This window comes from Ovis aries, chromosome 21, assembly GCF_016772045.2.
Source record: "Ovis aries strain OAR_USU_Benz2616 breed Rambouillet chromosome 21, ARS-UI_Ramb_v3.0, whole genome shotgun sequence".
Classification (NCBI taxonomy): domain Eukaryota; kingdom Metazoa; phylum Chordata; class Mammalia; order Artiodactyla; family Bovidae; genus Ovis; species Ovis aries.
In genome coordinates, this window is record NC_056074.1 from 33,821,738 (window position 1) to 33,836,292 (window position 14,555).

General features: G+C 45.8%; 1 protein-coding gene and 1 long non-coding RNA gene across 15 annotated transcripts in view; one reads left to right on the plus strand and one right to left on the minus strand.

The window, feature by feature from the left end:
• Positions 1–3,068, minus strand: part of ZBTB44 (zinc finger and BTB domain containing 44) — a 60,717-nt gene extending 57,649 nt beyond the window's left edge. For 10 of the 13 annotated variants that reach the window (XM_060404277.1, XM_015103118.4, XM_015103117.4 and 7 more), the window contains exon 1: positions 343–863. The gene's annotated coding sequence lies outside the window, so the exon portion shown is untranslated. Of the gene's footprint in view, positions 1–342; positions 864–1,619; positions 1,770–2,268 lie in introns of those variants that run through there. The other 3 variants (XM_060404278.1, XM_042238009.2, XM_060404276.1) reach the window with 2 other exon arrangements.
• LOC121817540 (uncharacterized) lies at positions 475–12,626 on the plus strand. Of its 2 annotated transcripts, XR_006057495.2 has the most exons (3): positions 475–572; positions 2,183–2,345; positions 5,976–12,626. It is a non-coding gene; the product is annotated as an uncharacterized LOC121817540 (long non-coding RNA). The 2 variants fall into 2 exon arrangements; XR_009597933.1 differs by lacking the exon at positions 2,183–2,345.
• Positions 12,627–14,555: the final 1,929 nt, after the last annotated feature.

Below are 14,555 nucleotides of genomic sequence, written 5' to 3' on the forward strand. Positions count from 1 at the left end.
TACGAAAGAATAAGAAGCGGGGGAGAGGGGGGAGCTGTGTGTCTCGGCTCGACCAGGTGAGACGCTAGCACCCCGCCTCCTCAGGGTCAGGGTGCTGAGCACACGCGCGCGCGGTCGAGGGGCGCCCTGGGAGATCGGGGCAATTTCTCCCAGACGGCGGGGCGCAGGGCCAATCTCCTCCCTGAAGGCTTAGACGCCTTTGAGGGGAACCTGCGGGGTGTCTCCCGGGGCGGATGGGGGTGACGAGACCCGACGTTCCCTTCCGCCCAGCACCCAGATGGGGGGCCGCCCGAGGGCGCGGGCGGCGAGGAGGGGCCGGCCTTGCCCTCCCTTCCCGGTTACCTGCGGGCGGCGGTGCCGGAGGCCGGAGGCCTGCTGCTCCTCCTCCTCCTCCCCGCCAGGCTGAGGCGGCGAGGTGGCGGCGGCCCGGGGGGAGGGGGCGGAGCGCGCGGCCCGCTGCCTCTCTCCTCCCCCGGGAGGCGGAGGGGACCCTATCTCGGGCCGCCGCGCCTAGGCCCGTGGACAGCCTGCGGCAGGGGCATGGCAGCCCCCAACGGCGGCAAGCCTGCGAGGTGCGAGAGTGCGAGGCGGAGGGAGGGGAGCGCTCCGGGGGCCTGAGGGGAGGAGCGAGGGGGCCCGGCGAGCCACGCGCGGGCGGCCGTTGGGGGCGGTTGGCCGAGGGCAGGCGGCGGTTTGGGGAGCGCGGCGACGGCTCGCGTTTTCCCGGCGGGGCGGGGTGGGGAAGGGGAAGGGGAGTGAGGGGGAGGGAGGGGGAGGTTGGGAGGGAGCCGCCGCCGCGCGCGTGCGAGCCGGCGCTGCCGCCGTTGCCGCTCGGCTCACTCCAGCCTGTTTGGGGGCACTTTGTTTGTGTCCCACAATGCTCTGCGCGGGCGGCCGGGCTGGGGAAGGGGAGGGCAAGTGGGCGGGACGCGAGCGAGCTCGGGGGCGGGGCGCGAGCTCGGGGCGGGGGAGACGCGGGTACTGCGCAAGCGCAGAGGAGGCAGCTCCCCGTATCCGTTACTTCAACCGTGTGCGACTCAGTCTCCTGAGGCAGCCGGGTTCTGATACGGGCGGTCCATCTTCACAAGTGCCGAGTTACCTTTACCCGCCACCTGGCCAGTTCGTCCTTTCTGTGCTCGTTCGCTTAGCCGGCTTCTCGCTCAACCTGACAAGCATTTCTGGGCAAGGTTCACAGCTATTGCTTTTTTTTTTTTTCTTTCCTTCTTTGAACTAAAACCGAAACAGACTCTGTTTTCTCGAGTGGTTTCTGTAGAGGCGCTGAGCCGGAACACCCCAGCCGCTTTCTCTCGGCGAGGGGGTGAGCTCGTAGTCAGCCCATTTCTCACACACGGAAACTGGGGCCTGCGGAGAGGCGGCCCCAGGCAGGTGAGGACGCCGAGCCCCGCCGGCTCCCGCGCCCGGCCGGGTTCCGGCTCCCTGCGGCCTCGGCGCATGGGGTTGTTCTAGAAAGTCCCTGGGCCGCCTGGCGGGACGTCCAGCTCTGAAATGGGTGGCGAGAGCCACCTCGTTACCCCAAACACGAGGGCACCTAGAGCCGCTCCCCATGTAGGCCTGTTCCTTCCACACCTGGAGCCTCCTTGGGTTCCACCTCCACTAACCTGACTTTCCGACGAGGGCGTCTTCGGGACGCCCCGAAGTGATCAGTTCTGCCGGGGGCTCGAGAGTCCTCGGTCACCTGCAGAATCGCGCCCAGGGTTAGAGCTCCTGAGACCCCATGCCTTATCGTCCCCAGGCGGGCGGGGAGGAAGGGCGCCCCAGGCGAGCGGAGGGCTGCGCGGGGGCGGAGGGGGTGCGGCTTGCGAGGCGCCCCGCATCTGCATACATGGTTTTCCCACGCCCCCAGCTCTTGCACCGAAAGACCACCAAAAGGCTGTGTACAAGGTGGGCTTGACGTCCCTTTTGAAGCAGAGTGGCGTTTTCTTCTGAAACGCTTGGCAACGCCTGGCATTAATCTCCCTGAGAGAACAGCACCCTGGTACCCACTCATTCCAACCACTGAAATATACTTAAGAAATAAAAGCCAGAAAACAACGTCTAACTTTATAGTCTTTTGCGGTTTCCAACAGATTTTCAAGTATATATAATGTTTAATCCTCACAGCAATTTTAATAGGTCAGTTTTACGGTTACTCCCACCATCGTGTTTATTATTCCGGTTTCAGAGATGAGGAAAGTCAGGAAGATGCAAATGAGGCCCAGAAAGTTTTGTGCTGAGATTTGAAGAAGGAAAAGAAGGCGAAATGCTTACCTTTAGAGGATCAGCAGCAACAAAGCAAGTCTGAAGGAAGGGCAGGAGCCTGAAGTCCTGGTGGGCCTTGTGTTAGGGTAGGTGTGCGACTTAGCACTTGGAGAAGAATCGGGTAGGAATGAAGGTGTCAAACAAATCCCCTCGACTTCTCCTAGGGCATTTAATAGGACTATCAATAAAGGACCACTAGGCAAGTGTTTACTGCTTCCCTGGGGACTGAGGAGACAGCCCTAACACAAAATATATATTACTCTCTTGTTTCTTCTCCCCTTTTATACTTTTCTATTTTTGATTTTATGTTTGAAAATTAGCATCCTCTCACTGTACCCCCACCCTAGGACTGAAGAATCAGTCGATGATCTATGGGGCCACACTGTGGGGCTACCCAATGGCTGTGGGGCCCTAAGGGCACAGCACTAGATGCTTGGATGAAGTGAAGTGAAGTGAAAGTTGCTCAGTCGTGTCCGATTCTTTGCAACCCCATGGACTATTGGAATTCTCCAGGCCAGAATACTGGAGAGGATAGGCTTTCCCTTCTCCAGGGGAATCTTCCCAACTCATGGATCAAACCCAGGTCTCCCACATTGCAGGCGGATTCTTTACCAGCTGAGCCATGCTTGGATAGGGTGTGAGAAAAAATACAAAGGTTAGCTTTGTAGGAGTCCTCTCCTCTGTTTTGGCTTTGGGCAGGGTCAGTTTCTGTGGCTTCTGCGGCCTCCCACCTTCTTGGACTAGTAGAGACTTGCCCTTGGGTTGGTGGAATATATACACCTTTCTTTGACACTAGATTAAATAATACTGCCGGGAGGGTTTTATGAAACCAGAATCCTGCACACAGGTGAAACAAACAAAGGTAGACAGTATGAGGAACCTTTAATTATTAACCTGGTGTGGGTGATTCTGAGGAATTCAAATTCCAGGCGAAGAGGGTTTTATTTTAGTCGTGAACTGTTTGGGGGACCAAATTCTGGCAGAAATGGCACTAGCTTGTGGTTGACCATTAGGGCTGAATAGGAACTTGGTTATTTAGTCCACAACTTACTTCAGAGCACAAACAGTGAACACATATCTCAGAGATCTCTGGTCCAACTTAGATAATTCCAGTAGAGAACTCATTACTGCACCAGAACCCTTGCTCCCTTATTAGAGTGTTCCAAGTATATTAAGAAAATTAATCTTGCTCCCCAACCCTGAAACTTGGACCTCTTCTACTATTCTCAGTTCATCATCTGTCCAGTTGAGCACACCAGCTTCACTGCTCTGCCACATCTCAGTTCCAGCCCATCAACATGTCCTGCTAAATTTGTCCATTCCTGTGTGAGTTGCTCAGTCGTGTCTGATGCTTTGCAACCCCATGGACTATACAGTCCATGGAATCCTCCAGGCCAGAATACTGGAGTGGGTAGACTTTCCCTTCTCCAGGGGGTCTTCCCAACCCAGAGACTGAACCCAGGTCTCCTGCATCGCAGGCGGATTCTTTACCAACTGAGCTATCAGGGAAGCCACCTACCCTAATGGCCACCATCCTAATCTAACAACAACCAATACCTTGTGTCCAGAGAATTGTAATACCTACCTGGTTTCCCAAACATACTGCCCCCTCTCTTCACTCTCTGCATGGTAGCCGGAGTTACAATGCTTAGTATCACACAACAATGGCTTCCTGTTGTTACAGCAGGCAGATAGCTAGGTATGAGCAGAGAATGGGGGCAGGGACCAGGTGGCAGGAAATCTTGCAACGCTTGTAAATAGCGGGGGTCCATGGGCAGACAAAGAAAAACAGGAACCTCCAGACTGACAGGAAACCACACCTTTGAGGTGATAAGTGTCCTGAAATCAGACAAAGAAAGGTGGGGAAAAGCAGGAATCTCCTGCATCCAACTGTAACCTTGCTCATTGTGTTCTTACAATAAAATTAGCCTTGCAGATAAGTACCAATCATGCTCTGAAGTGATGACACTTCTGATTTAAGCTGAAGGACAAAAATCCCTCCTCCCCTCAGGAAAATGGAGCTGGGATGAAAAATTCTATTCTAGGGAAACAATCCCTAAACTCCTTACCCAGTGAATATTCTGCCCCTTCATTTGTATGCCCCTCATAACCAGCTTGCCAAAGAAACACAGGGCAGCAGCTCCTCACCTGTTTGCCCTCTGAGAGCATCGTTCAGTAGCTGAGTTGCTTCTGACTCTTTGAGACCCCATGGATTGCAGCACGCCAGGTTTCCCTGTCCACCACCAACTCCCAGACCCTACTCAAACTCATGTCCATCAAGTCGGTGATACCATCCAACAATCTTATCCTCTGTTGTCCCCTTGTCCTCCTGCCTTCAATCTTTCCCAGCCTCAGGGTCTTTTCCAAGGAGTCAGTTCTTTGCACCAGGTGGCCAAAGTATTGGAGTTTCAGCTTCAACATCAGTCCTTCCAATGAATATTCAGGACTGATTTCCTTTAGGATGGACTGGTTGGATCTCCTTGCAGTCCAAGGGACTCTCAAGAGTCTTCTCCAAAACCACCGTTCAAAAGCATCAGTTCTTCGGTGCTCAGCTTTCTTTATGGTCCAATTCTCATGTCCATACATGACTACTGGAAAAACCATAGTTTTGGCTAAACGGACATTTGTTGGTCTTTGTCTTCCACTATCTCCTGGAATTTGCTCAGATTCATGTCCATTGACTCTGTGATGCTATCTAGCCATTTCGTCTTCTGCCACTCCCTTCTCTTAAATAAGCTCTTACTTTCTGAACCTCCCTGCTTCGTCTGTGAATTCTTTTGCTGCAAAGAACCTTAAATTCACCGGGAGTACTGTTTTTATGATAAAATATCAAACTTTCACCATGGCTTTCACAGCTACATAACATGAGCCTGTTCAATATATAACTTCAGCTTCAACTCTCATTATATTCTTTCAAGGAATGTGCCAGCTGCAGATTTTTTTTTCGAATCTTCAAAATGCCACACACTTTCCTCCAATGAGCACATGATTTCCTCTGTGTATATATACTTTATTCCTCAGCTAATTCCTCTCAGTTGACATCTCTTTTACATATATAAGTATTTAAAGAGAAAAACCACATGCCCAAATGGCATTAGTTTTATGAAGCCCATGATAGCAAAACTAGATTTAGTACGTGACCTAATTGCAGTTTCAACCTTTACGAGGAATTGATGTTAATTAACCAGTTTGGAAGTCTCAGACAACCATTTTCCCTTTTTTGCATTTCTTTTTCTTGGGGATGGTCTTGATCACTGCCTCCTGTACAATGTCACGAACCTCCATCCATAGTTCTTCAAGCACCTTGTCTATCAGATCTAATCCCTTGAATCTATTTGTCACTTTCACTGTATAATCATAAGGGATTTCATTTAGGTCATACATGAATAGTCTAGTGGTTTTCCCTATTTTTTTCAATTTAAGTCTGAATTTGGCAATAAGGAGTTCATGATCTGAGCCACAGTCAACTACCGGTCTTGTTTTTGCTGACTGTATAGAACTTCTCCATCTCTGGCTGCAAAGAATATAACCAGTCTTATTTCAGAATTGACCATCTGGCTATGTCCATGTGTAGAGTCTTCTCTTGTGTGTTGAAAGAGGATGTTTGCTATGATCAGTATGTTTTCTTGGCAGAACTCTATATTAGCCTTTGCCCTGCTTCACCAAATTTGTCTATTACTCCAGGTGTTTCTTGACTTCGTACTTTTGCATTCCAGTCCCCTATGAGGAACCAGAGATCAAACTGCCAACATCCAGGATCATCAAAAAAGCAAGAGAGTTCCAGAAAAACATCTACTTCTGCTTTACTGACTATGCCAAAGCCTTTGTGTTGATCACAACAAGCTGTGGAAAATTCTTGAAGAGTTGGGAATACCAGACCATCTGACCTGCCTCTTGAGAAATCTGTGTGCTGGTCAAGAAGCAACAGTTAGAACTGGACATGGAACAACAGACTGGTTCCAAATCTGGAAAGGAGTACATCAAGGCTGTATACTGTCACCCACTTATCTTTAACTTATATGCAGAGTACATCATGAGAAACGCTGGACTGGTTGAAAAACAAGCTGGAATCAAGACTGCCGGGAGAAATATCAATAACCTCAGATATGCAGATGACACCACCCTTATGGCAGAAAGCAAAGAACTAAAGAGCCTCTTGATGAAAGTGAAAGAAGAGAGTGAAAAAGTTGGCTTAAAACTCAACATTCAGAAAACTAAGATCATGGCATCTGGTCCCATCACTTCATGGCAAATAGATGAGGAAACAGTGGAAACAGTGAGAGACTTTATTTTGGGGGGCTCCCAAATCACTGCAGATAGTGACTGGAACCATGAAATTAAAAGACACTTGCTCCTTGGAACGGAGAAGGCAATGGCAACCCACTCCACTACTCTTGCCTGGAAAATCCCATGGATGGAGGAGCCTGGTAGGCTGCAGTCCATGGGATCACACAGAGTCGAACATGACTGAAGCGACTTAGCAACAGAAACAGCAGTAGCTCCTTGGAAGAAAAGTTATGACCAACCCAGACAGCATATTAAAAAGCAGAGACATTACTTTGCTGACAAAGATTCGTCTAGTCACAGCTATGGTTGTTCCAGTAGTCACATATGGATGTGAGAGTTGGACCATAAAGAAAGCTGAGCACCAAAGAATTGATGCTTTTGAATTGTGGTGTTGGAGAAGACTCTTGAGAGTCCCTTGGACTGCAAGGAGATCCAGGCTTCCCTGTCCATCACCCTGTTCAAACTCGTCCGTTGAGTTGGTGATGCCATCCAACCATCTCATCCTCTGTTGTCCCCTTCTCTCCCTGCTTTCAATCTTTCCCAGCATCAGGGTCTTTCCCAATGAGTCAGTTCTTCCCATCAAGGGCCAAAGTATTGGAGTTTCACTTTCAGCATCAGTTCTTCCAGTGAATATTTAGGACTGATTTCCTTTAGGATCGACTGGTTGGATCTCCTTGCAGTCCAAGGGATTCTCAAGAGCCTTCTCCAACACCACAATTCAAAAGCATCAATTCTTTGGTGCTCAGCTTTCTTATAGCCCAACTCTCACATCCACACGTGGTTACTGGACCAACCACAGCTTTGACTAGACGGATCTTTGTCGGCAAAGTAATGTCTCTTCTTTTTAATATTCTGTCTAGGTTGGTCATAACTTTTCTTCCAAGGAGCAAGCGTCTTTTAATTTCATGGCTGCAGTCACCATCTACAGTGATTTTGGAGCCCAAGAAAATAGTATGTCACTGTTTCTATTGTTTCCCCATCTATTTGCCATGAAGCGATGGGACTGGATGCCATGATCTTAGTTTTTCGAATCTTGAATTTTAAGCCAACTTTTTCACTCTCCTTTCTCACTTTCAAGAGACTCTTTAGTTCTTTGCTTTCTGCCATAAGGGTGGTGTCATCTGCATATCTGAGGTTATTGATATTTCTCCCGACAATCTTGATTCCAGCTTGTGCTTCATCCAACCCAGCATGAGTTTGAGCAAGCTCTGGGAGATAGAGATGAACAGGAAAAAATGGTGTGCTGTAGTCCATGGGGTCACAAAGAGTTGGACACAACTTAGCAACTGAACAACAATGAACATTTTGAGATACCATACAGTTCATCCATTTAAAGTGTTAAGGTTCAGTGTTTTTTAGTACATGCAGATTTTGTAGTCATCACCACAGTCAATCTTTGAACCTTCTTGTCACCCTAGAAAGAAACTTTTATTAGCAGTGACTCTCCCTTCCTCCCTAGCTCCTCAGCCCCAAGCAACCACTGACCTGTCTACTTTCTGTGTCTACAGATTTGCCACTTCTGGACATTTCACACAAATGGAATTCAGCTCTCTTTTTGACAGTCACTCCTTAAAGACCTCCTCCCCTGATCCCTCAGCTTGTGTTGGATCTTATGATATTGATTCTTAGAGCACTCCACATTTCTCCAACACTTCTAATTACTATTGTAAGGCACTCATCATTCACTACTTTAATCCCAGAGCCCAGCTGTCTAGCCCATAATAGGTATTTGGTAGATGTTTAAAGAATTGATCATGGTTAATAAAATATATGAAATAAATGAATCAGGGGGCGAGTTTTATCAGATAGTAGTATGGGAGCTTCCCAAGACCTGTGACCTCAGGGAAGAAGGTTGTGATTTAGTAAAGTTACCCGTTCTGCAGGACTCCAGAATATCCACAAAGTCCGTCCTTTCGATTTTTGAAGACTCATTAGTTCTTTAAGATGAAACTATTGAAATGCAATTCATTGTCAGGACACGAATTGGTGGTTTCTTTTGTTTTAATTCAAAGAAGAAGACTGTGATTTGGTCTTAGTGGTTTGCGCTTCATGCTTTTGTCTGCTCTCGGCCCCCTATCCTCTCCTGCCACACTGTTTTTCTTCCTCTTCACAGGATTCACAGCCAGACTTCTCAAAACTATTATCCCCACTCAATGTCTTCACTTTTGCATCTCCTTCATTTCTCGTTACCTCTAATTTGATTTTCCCTTCACTCCACCTTCTACTGTCACCAATTACTTCTATGCTACTAATCCAACGGATATTTATTTTCACTCTCATCTTACTAGACTTTTTTTTTTCTTGGTTCATGCTGTACGTCTTCTGAGATCTTAGTTCCCTGACCAAGGATTGAACATGGGCCCACAGTAGTGAAAACATAGAGTCCTAACCACTGGACTGCCAGGAAATTCCCCGTCTCACTGGACTTTTGAACAGTATTTGGTCTTGTTGAACCCTCACTCCGACTTGAAACACTCTCTACCTTGTCTTTGCAACATTCTCAGTGTGAATCCAGGGTTGAGAACCAGTGTTAACTGTCTTCCAAAGTCAGTGGTTCTCAAAAATGTTGTCTCCAGAACCGTAGCATTAACATCAACTGTCAAATTGTTAAAAATGTGAATTATTATTTTTTTCTTTTGAAATGTGAATTCTTAAGTCATATCTGTACCTATTGATTCAGAAGCTCTAGGATAGGGGCCTAGCAATCTATGTTTAAATAAACTCTCCAGGTAACTTAAACCCATGCTCAACTTTAAGAAATAGAGCCCAGGTAAATGCATCCACTCACGTGAACTCTATGAACCACTGATTCTTTTTAAATTTATTTTCAGTTGTGCTGAGTCTTCATTGCTGCATGTGGTCTTCCTCTAGTTGTAGCAAACAGGGGCTGCACTTCATTTTATTGCGCGGACTTTTTGTGGTAGTGGCTCCGCTTGGTCTAGAGCATGGGCTCTAGGCTCTTGGGCTTCAATAGTTGTAGCAAGCAGGCTCAGTAGTTGCAGCTTATGGTCTTAGTTGCCCTGAGGCATGTGGGATCTTCCTGGACCAGGGATTCAACCTGTGATACATGCTTTGGCAGGCAGATTCTTTTTTTTTTTTTTTCATAGATCACTTTGAATTTATTATTATTACTTGTTTAACTGAATTTTTTCAAATTACAGAATTCAACTCCGAAATAAGATAATTAATGCCTGGTAAGTTGTTACTCACTTGCATTTTTCCCTCCTAAATTAAAAAAAGAACAAAACCTTAAAAAACGTCAATAGGTTCAGTGCACTTATAGTGGCTCACAAACATAATACAAAGACCATATTTATCCATAAAAAATTAGCTCAATATTTAAAATTTAATTGACATGAACTAAAATAAAGGAAAAAAAAAAAAGAAAAACCACTGCATTTTCACCACAGTTATTTTTGTAGTGGTGGTGATTTTAGTCACTAAGCCATATCTGACTCTTGCAACCGCATAGGCAAGCCTGCGAAGCTCCACTGTCCATGGGATTCTCCAGGCAAGAATACTAGAGTGGGGTTGTCATTTTCTTCTTAAGGCAGGTAGATTCTTAACCACTGGACCACCAGGGAAGTTGAACCATTGATTCTTACATGCGCACTGCTAGACCAGATCTCTCTACCTAGCTCCAGATTTGCCTGTCTGCTAGTTTCACTTTGCTTGGTTATCGCAGAGATATCTCAAACTCAACATGTCCAAGATGACAAATGGCCTTCTCCTGGAGACAGAGTTCTTGTTCACTGTTTTCTAATCACTGAAGGATACCATTTTAGAATCATGCACAAAAATCAGAACTTGGGGTCATCCCTGACATCTCCCTTACCCAATTTATTATCATTTTATGTCAATTTTGCTTTCCAGATTTCTTCTAATGTAAATACTTTTTTTTATTGTGGAGAATTTATAACATACAAAACATAGAATAGTTAAAAATATATTAAAACTTGTGCCTAATAACCAAGCCCCCAAATCCAGTCAAAGCCCAATGTTGCCTCATCCATACCCCATTCATTTTCCCCCTTCCCATATTATTTTGAAAAATCCCTGATACCATATGATTTTCTATGTAAATATTTTAGTCTGTATTTCTAGAAGAGATAAAGTTTTAAATAAATTCAATGCCATTATCACAATGAAAATAATTTCTCAGTGTCATAAAATATCCAGTTACTATGCACATTTCTAATAGACTCTTAAATGTTAGTTGTTGTTGTTTTTTTTAAGTCACCTGTATTTATTTATTCTTTGTTTTCCCAGGATTGTTTTGTTGTTTTGTTTAAGGGACTAGGTTGCTTGTCCTTTAGTTTTTGCCACCGTCTGGATTTTGTCAGCTGTATCCCCAAGGCATCCTTGAACATGTTACCTTGTCCTCTATTATTTTCTGTAAATTGGTAGTAAGATCTAGATGTTACCAGATTCAAGTTTAATTTTTTGGCAAGATACCCTCATGCTGCTGCTGCTGCTGCTAAGTCGCTTCAGTCATGTCCCACTCTGTGTGACCCCATAGATGGCAGCCCACCAGGCTCCCCTATCCCTGGGATTCTCCAGGCAAAAATACTGGAGTGGGTTGCCATTTCCTTCTCCAATGCATGAAAGTAAAAAGTGAAAGTGAAGTCACTCAGTCATGTCCGACTCTTAGTGACCCCATGGACTGCAGTCTATCAGGCTCCTCCGTCCATGGGATTTTCCAGGCAAGAGTACTGAAGTGTGTTGCCATTGCCTTCTCTGAGATACCCTCATAGGTGGTGGTATATTTTTCCATTAGGAGACACACAGTGTATGTTTGTCTTCTTTTTGTAGTGCTAACAGCTGTTGATGAATAATGCTTACATCAGTTCATTCATTAGGAGTTTTAAAATGGTGATATAATTCAATCATTCTTCATTTAGAGCTGCAATGTTTCTGCAAGGGAAACCACCCCTCTTCAATTATTTATTGCATAGTGGTATAGTTTACGTAAAAAAGCAGGGTAAATGCTTGATTCTTTGCCTTTCACTAAGTACCTGTTAGCCCTGTCTACTCTTTTCAACTGCTACCATCCGGATCCAAAATTCTTCTAACCTCCAGGATCTTGTGCCTTATTAATCTTATTTGTGCTGTGTGCTCAGTCACTCAGTCGTGTCTGACTCTTTGCAACCCTATGGACTATAGCTCACCAGGCTTCTCTGTCCATGGAATTTTTCAGGCAACCCACTGGAGTGGGTTGCCATTTCCTATTTCAGCGGATCTTCCTGACCCAGGGAATTAACCTGCATCTCTTGCATCTCCCTCATTACCATTGTGCCACCTGGGAAGCCTCCCATCCCCCTATTCATCTTTCGAGGTCCTAAATAATCTGGTCCCTGCCTGTTTCTCCAGCTTCATGTCATGATATTTTCCTCCTCTGTTTCTCACTATATCCAAGCCTCAAAGGCCTTTGATCATCACCCCTTTACCTAGAAAGCTTTCTCCAACATCCTCTTCCCTTACTAACTCTTAGAATACTTTCTTAAGGAAGCTAGATTGGTGTTCCAGTTATAACCTCTTATACTACCTTCTACTTGTCCTTCATAGCACACCCTATAACTTGTATTATCTGTGTGATTATGGATGTGAGAGTTGGACTATAAGAAAGCTGAGCACTGAAGAATTGATGCTTTTGAACTGTGGTGTTGGAGAAGACTCTTGAGAGTCCCTTGGACAGCAATGAGATCAAACCAGTCCAACTTAAAGGAGATCAGTCCTGGGTGTTCATTGGAAAGACTGATGCTGCAGCTGAAACTCCAGTACCTTGGCCACCTGCTGCGAACAGCTGACTCATTTGAAAAGGCTCTGATACTGGGAAAGATTGAGGGCAGGAAGAGAAGGGGACAACAGAGGAGATGGTGGGATGGCATCACCGACTCAGTGGACATGTGTTTGTGTGGACTCTGGGAGTTGGTGATGGACAGGGAGGCCTGGCGTGCTGCGGTTCATGGGGTCACAAAGAGTCGGACACGACTGAGCGACTGAACTGAACTGAACTGATGTGATTATTTGTTTAATATTTGCCTCCCTTATTAAACTAAAATAAAAGATCCAAAAAGGCAGGACCATGTCTACTTTGGTACCATATTATTTTCTAAGCTTAGTTTAATGCTTGGAATATATTGAATTAGCCAAGAAGCTTGTTTGGACTCTTCCATAAGATGTTACAGAAATATTCAAGCTAACGTTTTGGCCAACCCAATAGTATGGGTGCAAAAAATGAATGCTGAATTGAATAACACTGAATTGAAGCTACAGGTGGCTCAGTGGTAAAGAATCCGCCTACCAATGCAGGAGACACAGGTTCGATCCTTGGGATGCAAAGATCCCCTGGAGGAGAAAATGGCAACCCACTCCAGTGTTCTTGCCTGGAGAATTCCGTGGACAGAGGAGCCTGGCAGGCTACAGTCCATGGGGTCGCAGAGAGTCGGATATGTCTGAGCAACTCAGCACAAATTGAAGTCAAATTTGGGAAAAATAAGAGACAAAGAGTGAAGATAACTAACATTTACTGAGTGCAAGGTACTGGCCTAAATTCTCACAATACTTTTTATAATCTTTATCTTATGAAGTAGATATTACAATTATCTCTAATTGACAGTTAAGGAACTGAAGAGAAAGTAAGCCATTTGCCTAGGTTCACATAGATAGTAAAGATCAGGATTCAGATCTAAGCAATCTGGCTCTAGAACCCAAGATATAAGGTTCAAGTGAAAAAGTCAGTCATGTCTGACTCTTTGTAATCCCATGGACTATAGAGTCCATGGAATTCTCCAAGCAAGAATACTGGAGTGGGTAGCCTTTCTCTTCTCTGGGGGATCTTCCCAACCCAGGGATCAAACCCAGGTCTCCAGCATTGTGGGCAGATCCTTTACCAGCTGAATCACAAGGGAAGCCCAAGAATCCTGGAGTGGGTAATCTATCTCTTCTCCAGGGGATCTTCCCAACCCAGAGATTGAACCCAGGTCTCCTGCATTGCAGGCAGATTCTTTACCAGCTGATCCACAAGGGAAGCCCAAGAATTCTGGAGCGGGTAACTTATCCCTTCTCCAGTGGATCGTCCTGACCCAGGAATTGAACCAGGGTCTCCTGCATGCAGGCGGATTACTTACCAACTGAGCTATCAGGGAAGCCCCAAATCAACTATGTTTCAGTTTATAAAAAGAAGTCTCTAAGGATGTGCAACAGTTAATGTTGTGTGTCAACCTGGCCTAGGCTATGGTACCCAGTGATTTGGCCAATCATCGGTCTAGATGTTTCTGTGAAAATGTATTTTTAAGTGTGATTAACATTCTCTCTCCGCCTGCTCACGTATGTATACACCATGCATGTGCATGCTCAGTCACTCAGTCGTGTCTGACTTTTTGCAGCCCCATGGACTGTAGCCCGCTAAGCTCCTCCGTTCATGGAGTTTTCCAGGCAAGAATACTGGAGTGGATTGCCGTTTGCTACCCCAGGGAATCTTTCTGACCCAGAGATGGAACCTGTGTCTCCTGTGTTTCTTGCACTGGTAGGCAGATTCTTTACCACTGCACCACCTGGGAAGCCCATATATACACCAACTTTGTTTAAAGCAAATTACCCCTCATAATGTGGATGTGTTCCATTAGATCAATTGAAAGCCTAAAGGCTGAAGTTTCTTAAAGAAGAAGCATTCTGCCTCAAAACGGCAACATAGAATCCTGCCTGAATTTCCTGCCTGCTGGCCTGCCCTGCAGATTTTGGACTTGCTAGCCCCCACAATTGTGTGAGCTAAGTCCTTAAAATCTCTCTCTCTGTACCTCTATATCCTATTTGTTTTGTTTCTCTGAAGAACCCCTGAGTAATAGGATGCTACAGAATTTAGAGGAGCATATGAACACAATGTCAAAGTCCCCAAATAATGAGTGGGAGTTTCTGAAGTAGAGATATGAGACAGCAATAATATGAAAAGGCAGTATTTATCCCACAGAGGAGTAGTTCTTGTGTCTAAGTGGAGGGAAAGGAGGATG